Here is an 8632-nt window from a genome sequence, read left to right as displayed (position 1 = left end):
AGCAGCCCTTGTCTCCTGCCGCTTGGAGTAAATGGTGGGGTAAATGGTAAATGGTGTCTGGTCAGGGAAGCAGACGGATTTTGCTCTCTATTGCGAATGCCAGATTGGCCCCCTGCAAGCTCTTGTCTCTTGAGGAGCCCAGCCGAAGTTTCCCGTGCCACTTCAGCGAGCGCTCCTCGAGAGACAAGAGCTTGCAGGGGTCCGATCTGGCGTCCACAATGGAGAACAAAATCTGGCTGCCCCCCAGACTAATCACCATTTACCGCTCTGAGTCCCAGGTGTCAGGAGACGAGGGCTACATTGCACCACCAGCAAATATACCGAGGCGGAATGCTGATGCTGCACAAGTGCAAGTAGTGTTTCGCTTCCACAGCTTCCAGCCATTGCAATCGCAATTTGGCCCACTTTTGCTGCAGCTTCTCCACCAGGGTGCACCGGCAAAAATGCGAAGATTTCTCCACGGACCACCAAAATTTTCTTGCGGACCACCAGTTGGTGACTGCTGATCTACGAGGTCATATCCACCCAGCTTGTATTTGGTGTTCTAATTTTTGTTGCCAATGTTTAGGACAAAGCATTTGTTGATTGAGGTTTGGAGTTGCCAAATGTTCAACCATTCTGACACCTAGTCAAGGTCGCTTTGTAGGGCAGCAGCATTGTCGGTGGTGTTAAATAGTTTTATGTCATCAGCGAAGAGGACGCAGTTGCTGGGGCCAAACTGGCCTGTCAAGTCCCTGATGAGGGGCTCAAACCTCCATTGGTCTGACCATGATGCACTTTGGCCTAACTCTTCTTTTGGGAAGGGAATGAGCCATGGGCTACATTTGCTGGACTGAAGAGACCATTAGCAGTTGTCCTTTTTGTTCGTTGAGCATCCTTCCCAATCTATTCCAATAGGGCCGTAATAGCTCAGGCTGTTAGAAGCCTGTTATTAGAACACAGCAGCCTGCAATTACTGCAGGTTCAAGCCCGGCCCGAGGTTGACTCAGCCTTCCATCCTTTATAAGGTAGGTAAAATGAGGACCCAGATTGTTGGGGGGGCAATAAGTTGACTTTGTAAATATACAAATAGAATGAGACTATTGCCTGAGCCGCCCTGAGTCTTTGGAGAAGGGCGGGATATAAATGTAAATAAATAAAAAAATTGAGAGAGGAGTATTCCAATATTTGAGAGAGAAGGGGATCAACCTGTTTTCCAAAGCACCCGAAGGCCAGAGAAGGAATAATAGATGAAAACTGACCAAGGAGACATTCAACCTGGAAATAAGGAGGAATTTCCTGACAGAATAATCAACCCATGGAACAGAAGTTGCCTTCAGAAGTTGTGGGAACTTCATCACTGGAAGCTTTCAAGAACAGACTAGACTGCCATCTGTCAGGAATGGTGTAGGGTCTCCTGCTTGGGCAGGGGGGTTGGACTAGATGACCTACAAGGTCCCTTCCAACTCTGTTAATCTGTTAATCCTTGTGATTTATAGAAAGTCCAATTTTGCATCAGTCTTCCTGAAAGCCGAATTGCAGTGGCCTGCAGTATGCCAGGTGATCTGGTCCAGCTAACTGTTGCAGGCATCATATCCTCTGCAGTGTCTCCACTGTAGGGCATTCAGAGATACACTGTTTCTGACAGTGGAGGCTCCATTTACCCAGCATGGATATTTGTCTATTTCTTTTTCAGCACTTTCTGAGCTCTCAACAAACTGACTGTGTCTGCGATCTGTCAGATGAAAAGATATATATTCCGCTCAAGTTTCTATCATGAGAAAGGAAGAAAGCTGTTTCCCCAAGCTAAGCGGTTCTTTCTTATTTCTGGCTTCTCTGGAATTGTGCAACAGCTCAGGAAGTGGTTTTCTGAGATGCAGTTAGTTTGCATTTATCCTCAAGCTCTGCGGGCATTTGAGAAGATTATTTTTTCATCCTGTTCTCCAAACTGGCAACCTCTCCAAAGTTCTGGAAAGGTACCAGGCTGGGGACCATTGTTTTCACTAATCGCTAGCAAATTTGCAAAATGTGCAGTCCTCATGATCAGTGACCATATTTGGAAGATGAAATTATGACTCTGGCAGCCAAGTGGGACCGGTATCCATCCATCTGTTTTACTTCCTCCTTTATAATGGTGTAAAGGAGCTGGTGCAATTGGCACTTCTCTCTTCAATCAGTCAGAATAGAACTGGAAGGGACCTTGGAAGTCATCTAGTCCAACCCTCTGCTCTTCTTAAAAACCTCCAGTGGTAGAGCACCACAACTTCTGGAGGCAACTTCTGTTTCACTGGTTAATTGTCCTCGCTGTTAGGAAGTTTCTCCTTAATTCCAGGTTGCTTCTCTCCTTGATTAGTTTCCATCCATTGTTTCTTGCCCTGCTCTCTGGTGCTTTGAAGAATAAGTTGCCCCCCCTCCTGTTTGGGGCAGGCCTTCAAATACTGGAATACTGCTTTCATGTCCCCCCACCCAGTCCTTCTTTTCTCTAGACCAGCCAAATCCAAATCCTGCAACTGTTCTTCATATGTTCAAAGTGGCGTTCTCCGAGGCAGCATTCTTGGACCAACACTCTTCATATTATACATTAATGATCTCTGTGAACATATTACAAGTAATTGTGTTCTCTTTGCTGACGATGTCAAACTATTTAACACCACCAACAATACAGCTATCCTCCAAAAAGACCTGGACTTCTTATCTGAATGGTCTAAAACTTGGCAACTCCAAATCTCAATCAGCAAATATTCAGTCTTATATATCGGAAAAAAGAACCTAAACACTAAGTACAAGCTTGATGGACATTACTTTACTGATGACCCCCACCCTGTTAAAGATCTTGGAGTTTTCATATCAAATGATCTAAGTGCCAAAGCCCACTGTAACTACATCGCAAAAAAGGCTTTAAAAGTTGTAAACCTAATCTTGCGTAGCTTCTCCAAAAACACTACACTACTAACCAGAGCATATAAAACATTTGCTAGACCAATTCTTGAATACAGCTCGACTGTTTGGAACCCATACCACATTTCTGACATCAATACAATTGAACGTGTCCAGAAATATTTTAAAGAAGAGTACTCCACTCCTCCGAATACAACAAAATACCTTACGCCACCAGACTTGAAATCCTGGGTTTAGAAAATTTAGAACTACGCCGCCTTCGACATGACCTGAGTTTAACTCATAGAATCATCTATTACAATGTCCTTCTTGTCAAAGACTACTTCAGCTTCAATTTCAACAATACACAAACACACAATAGATTTAAGCTTAATGTTAACCGCTCCAATCTTGATTGCAGAAAATATGACTTCAGTAACAGAGTTGTTAATGCTTGGAATACACTACCTGATTCTGTGGTCTCTTCCCAAAATCCCAAAAGCTTCAACCAAAAACTGTCTACCATTGACCTCACCCTATTCCTAAGAGGTCTGTAAGGGGCGTGTATAAGAGCACAAACGTGCCTACCGTTCCTGTCCTATTGTTTTCCTTCGTTATATCCAATTAATATAGTTATTACATACTCATACTCATATATATGCTTATGTGTTGTATAGTTGTTTCATGCTTATGCTTATATATACTGTGCGACAAAAATAAATAAATAAAAATAAAATAAAATGTTTTTGTCTCCAGGTCTTTAATCATCTCAGTTGCTCTTCTCTGCACTTTTTCCAAAGTCTCAACATCTTTTTAGTACTGTGGTGACCAAAACAGGATGCAGCATTCCAGGTGTGGCCTTACTAAGGCTTTATAAAGTGATACTAAGACTTCACATGATTTTGATTCCATGCCTCTGTGTATACAACCAAGAATTGTTCTTTAAGTGGGGAGTCTTGACGGCACTCTATGGCATCGCTATACCCTGCAACCATACCTGTCTCTTTGTGTAAGTGGGGAAACAAATCAGGGATCCAAAACTTTGCTTTCTTGATATCCAAACTGGGGAAAAATACAGCTAAGCTATGCAGGGCATCTATAGCAGAGTTTGTCAATCTTGGCAGTTTTAAGAGGTGTGGACTTCAACTCCCAAAATTCCCCAGCCAGCATTCTGGGAATTGAGGGCTGCTTGAAGTTCCTAAGGTTGAAAAACACTAGGCTAAGGTACAAGGTCCAGGTTCTTCCCCAGCTAGGGATGGCTCATCCCACCCGCTAAGCTTCAACCAACCCAGGCAGTGGTGACTCAAGGGTTCCCCCATTGAAGTGGGCACCCCATTTAAGATAGATTTCCCAAGGAGACCCCTCCTAGCTATGAAATCTGAGGCAGAAATCTGCTTTTTCTCAGAAGCTGGTTAGGAGAAATCAAGTTAGAAGTTCAGGTGGAGAGAGCTGGTCCCGTCTCATGGCTTCCTCCTGAGTCAAGTGGGGGAAACCGGGCATTCCTGAAGTGACTTCTGTATGCAGAGCCCCTCCCTAATCAAACCTGCCCCCCCTCTCCTCCCAATCCCCCAGCCGCCTCTTCCTTTTGGCATAAGGTGGCTGTTTCATACCAAATTCCCTGCTGAGCTGTTCGGTGTTTGCTTCTGCTCGCCCAACTCCTTATCAGGCATCAACACTCACAAAGCTTCCTGTCTGGATTGTCCATCCCAGGCCTGATTTATACAGGAAGGAGGACATAAAAAGCCGCCCTTCCACTTCCAAAGGGACCGTCATTGCTGCTGACCGCCATTGTTCCATGACTTGGACAGCAGAAGCAGAGCAGAAATCCCAGAGTCAGCCCCAGCTGGGGTGGGGAGGCCTTGAACCATGAAGAAGCAAAGTTCAGCAGAGCTTGGCCAGGTGGCAGCAGGACGCCAGGAGAGCTGGTGGGGAAAGCTGGGCAGAGGAAGCCCCATCCCAGGCCCACCAGAGAAGACAAGACGAGAAGATCCCAGGTAGGTAGGAGAGTTGATGGGTCAGGCTTCCTAAGATGTGGGGCTTTGACGGGACTTCAATGTAGTGGTGGGTCTCCATTGCTGGTTTATTCTCCGCCTGTGCTCAAGTGAGGACATTTGCATTTAGTAGAACATATTTGCAAAGGAGACGCTCTTCAGAACAATTGGGTTGGGTTGGGTTCTTATCACACATTTCATATGGTTACAGAAAAAGCCCATTTTTGGGATTCACACAATGGTCCACAGGCTGGGTTCACACAATTCATTTAGCCCTGAGGAGAGTTGAGCAGGCTTATGTAAATGCAGTTGCTCCTTCTTTACCTGACTGTTTTGAGCATGGTGTGAACCTATTAAAGGCTTCAGGTCATGAACTTTTCTCTGAATGCCACTCCTAGGTTTTTGCCTAGCAGTTGGGTCTTTGGCTAGACTGCCATTGATCAGTTGCATGAATCTGGTATTTGGGTCTCGTCTGGAGCCAGAATGGCAGAGAGAAACTCGGGTTCCCAACAGATGGGGCTGAGCTTTTTAGTGCCTTGCCTAATTGGATTCACATCCAAGCCAGATTGAAGATGAGAGAGACAGCAGCTGTAAGACTCTTGAACCCGAGGCTGCACGTGAAGCCAAGGAACTGAAATGGCCTAGGTTTGTTGAAGACCAGACTGGATTGGCACAAAAGGCTTATCCTGGTTTCTAAGTGAGCTCATCTTCTAGCTTCATGCCATGTCCCAAGTCCTAAAGGAACCCATTAAGCTAAGCTAGCCTAACCTCAAAGCTGCTTATGAATGTAGGCACAGTCTGTGTTCTGGCTTAGGGGAGATCTGGTTCTACTTTCCAGTCACTCCCGATTCTGGGGACTAACAAGGGCAGGTGAGGTGCCTAACAGCTCCAATGGCTTGGCAGCTGCCACTTTAGACTCATCTGGACTGCCTTGAAGTGTTCCCGGGCATGGCCATCCGTGCCGGAGAAACAGTGTGCTGTACAACAGCTGGGAAATCTTTTTCTGTGCCTAGGATCAGCCTTCCATGTCCCAAACCACCTTTTGGGACTTGATGGTTTAACAGATTTTTTTTAAGCAGATTAACAGAGTTGGAAGGGAACTTGTAGGTCATTTAGTCCAACCCCCACCCCACCCCACCCAAGCAGGAGACCCTAAACCATTTCTGACAGATGGCTGTCCAGTCTCTTCTTGGAAGCTTTCAGTGATGAAGCTCCCATAACTTTGTTGCTTTTTTATTTTATTTTATACACAAACAAACACGTAATACATCAGTCATTCCTTCCATGTGACATCTCGGTGTTTTCTCTGTATCTTCGTCTTTTTTGTTGTTTCTTCTGTCTTCATTCATGCTTAATCTATTACATTTCTCAAAAAATACACTATTCTAATTATACCATTCTCTTACATAACTATTAATTAGTTTATCTATATCTCTTTTCCAGCTAATGATAAAATTGATCCCATATCTTAAAATATTCTGAATCCTCTCTTTCTTTCATTATCAAAGTTAATCTATTCATTTCTGCACATTCTAAAAAAAATTTAATTACTTCTTCTAAAGGTATTTTCTCTGCTTTCCAATTTTGTGCAAAAACAATCCTTGCAGCTATTATTACATGTATAATCAAATAAATATTTTCTTTGCTAATTTTTTCTGGAAGGATACCCAATAGGAACAGCTCTGGTTTTAAATCAATATATTGTTGTATCATTTCTTCTAACCATATCTTAATTTTATTTCAATAGTTTTTAGCTTCTGGCATGTCCATCACATATGATAATAAGATCCTGGTACCTGGTGACATTTCCAACATTTAGCTGATTTATTTTTAAACATTTTTGCCAGTTTCTCAGGGGGCATATGCCATCTATAAAACATATAAAAGCTCCCACAACTTCTGAAGTCAACTTCTGTTCCATGGGTGGATTGTTCCCACTGTCAGAAAATTCCTCCTTATTTCTAAGTCGAATCTCTCCTTGATCAGTTTCCATCCATTGTTCCTTCTCTGGCCTTTGGGTGCTTTGGAAAACAGCTTGAACCCCTCCTCTCTGTGGCAGCCCCTCAAATATTGGAAGGCTGCTATCATGTCTCCCCTGGTCCTTCTCTTCACTAGACCAGCCAGGCCCAGTTCCTGCAACCGCTCTTCATATGTTTTTGCCTCCAGGCCCCTAATCATCCTGGTTACTTTTCTCTGCACTTTTTCTAGAGTCTCAACATCTTTTTTATAGTGTGGGATATTCTGAAAATATGGGGCTTTGAAAGCAACACCCTCTCCTTCGCCTTAGGAAACATGTTTCCATACATGGTCTCAGGCAATACTTATCTGAAATAGTATAGGTTCTCCTGCTTGAGCAGGGGGCTAGACTAGAAGACCTCCAGGGTCCCTTCCAGCTCTATTTTAAGTCCTGATTGTCTAGGGGGAATTTGCCTAGGATGTCTGTTTGTCTCCAAGGATTTTGACTCCCCTATCTAATTTTGACAGTTCCCAGCAGCATGGGAGGTTTTGTCCTAATAATCTGTTTTATAGTTCACTGCGAAAACATAGTTTATAGTTTAATGAGTTACCACTCAGCCAACTCAGCCAACTGTGACTTATTCAATAAAGCAACATACAAACCATGGCTTAAGACCAGGCGTAAACCCAGCCACTAATTGCAAGATCAGCTAAATGGAGTTGCTTTATTCTTTAGAAACGACTTCCATTTTCCCATGGGATATATATTTGAAATTCATCTTTGTTTGCTAAAATCAGAAAGGAACAGAAAAGATTGAGGCTGTTTCATTGTTGATTTTTCATTTCAACTGATTCCTCACTGCTCGGTTTTGAAAATTCCTGGAAGTCCTAAATAAAGGGATTTTTTTTTCCTTTCTGAAAAAGCAGGCAATTTGATTTCTTTCCTGTCTTGGAAGAAGAAATCTTTTTTGCATGTTTCAAACATGCAAAAAAACCAAACCAAAACAAAACAAAATAAACCACTCTCCTGTAACTTCAGTCCCTCCTGAAGAAAATAGGTTGGGGTTTTTGGCAGGACTCTGTGGGTTGAAAGGGTCTGAAAACTCCAGCCTTGGGACATGGGACAGAGTTGTCCTTCTACAACTTGGACAGAAGAGCTGAGTTTTAGGGGAGGAAAAAAAGGAACAATTTCAAGTTTTCAGCCCATTTTTTCTCCTTCCCAGCTCCAAAATTTGCCCAAGAAAAATGTTTTCCCCCCCCCCGGATGTGATTTGTATCTCTCCATCCTTCCTTCCCAGCCGTGTCTGCTACTTTCCATTCAGTTGCAGGGCTTAAACTATATAGATACAGATTAAAACAGTTGGAAAGGACCTTGGATGGCATCTAGTCAAACCCCCGGCCCAAGCAGACCCTACACCAAATACCAAATATTTGCTTTGCTCTCTTTGCACATTTACCTGAGAGCAAGAGTGTTCCTCTTCTTGCACTACCTACACCCCTTTTACTCACAGATCCCATTGTAAGGCTGCCTCTCTTTGTGCGGCATCATATATGATTTTTTACTTCTGAGGTTTTGCTTGGCTTTGTTTCAGGGAAAATGAATGTGGTGTAATTGTGGGTTAATTGTTGGGAATTGTCCTTGTGATGGAGGGAATTCCGCACTTCTTTCTGGGCTTCCCTCTTTTCTCCCACACTCCTTGCCTTAACCCGGCAGCCTAAAATCTTAGCCAATTGCAACGGTTTCAAAATATTTAAAATCCACCCCAATCACAAAGGATTCTGGGCGTGGCTGACATCAGACATGAAAAGATGACCTTGTGCTAAAATGT

General features: G+C 43.5%; 1 protein-coding gene across 4 annotated transcripts in view; it reads left to right on the top strand.

The window, feature by feature from the left end:
* Positions 1 to 4581: 4581 nt before the first annotated feature.
* EGFL7 (EGF like domain multiple 7) overlaps positions 4582 to 8632 on the top strand; it is a 33753-nt gene continuing 29702 nt past the window's right edge. For 2 of the 4 annotated variants that reach the window (XM_058159749.1, XM_058159747.1), the window contains exon 1: positions 4591 to 4850. The gene's annotated coding sequence lies outside the window, so the exon portion shown is untranslated. Of the gene's footprint in view, positions 4851 to 8632 lie in introns of all 4 variants that reach the window. The other 2 variants (XM_058159748.1, XM_058159750.1) reach the window with 2 other exon arrangements.

This window comes from Ahaetulla prasina, chromosome 16, assembly GCF_028640845.1.
Source record: "Ahaetulla prasina isolate Xishuangbanna chromosome 16, ASM2864084v1, whole genome shotgun sequence".
In the NCBI taxonomy this organism is placed as follows: domain Eukaryota; kingdom Metazoa; phylum Chordata; class Lepidosauria; order Squamata; family Colubridae; genus Ahaetulla; species Ahaetulla prasina.
Note: the sequence above shows the minus strand (reverse complement) of the source record. Positions and strands in the feature narration are given on the sequence as shown.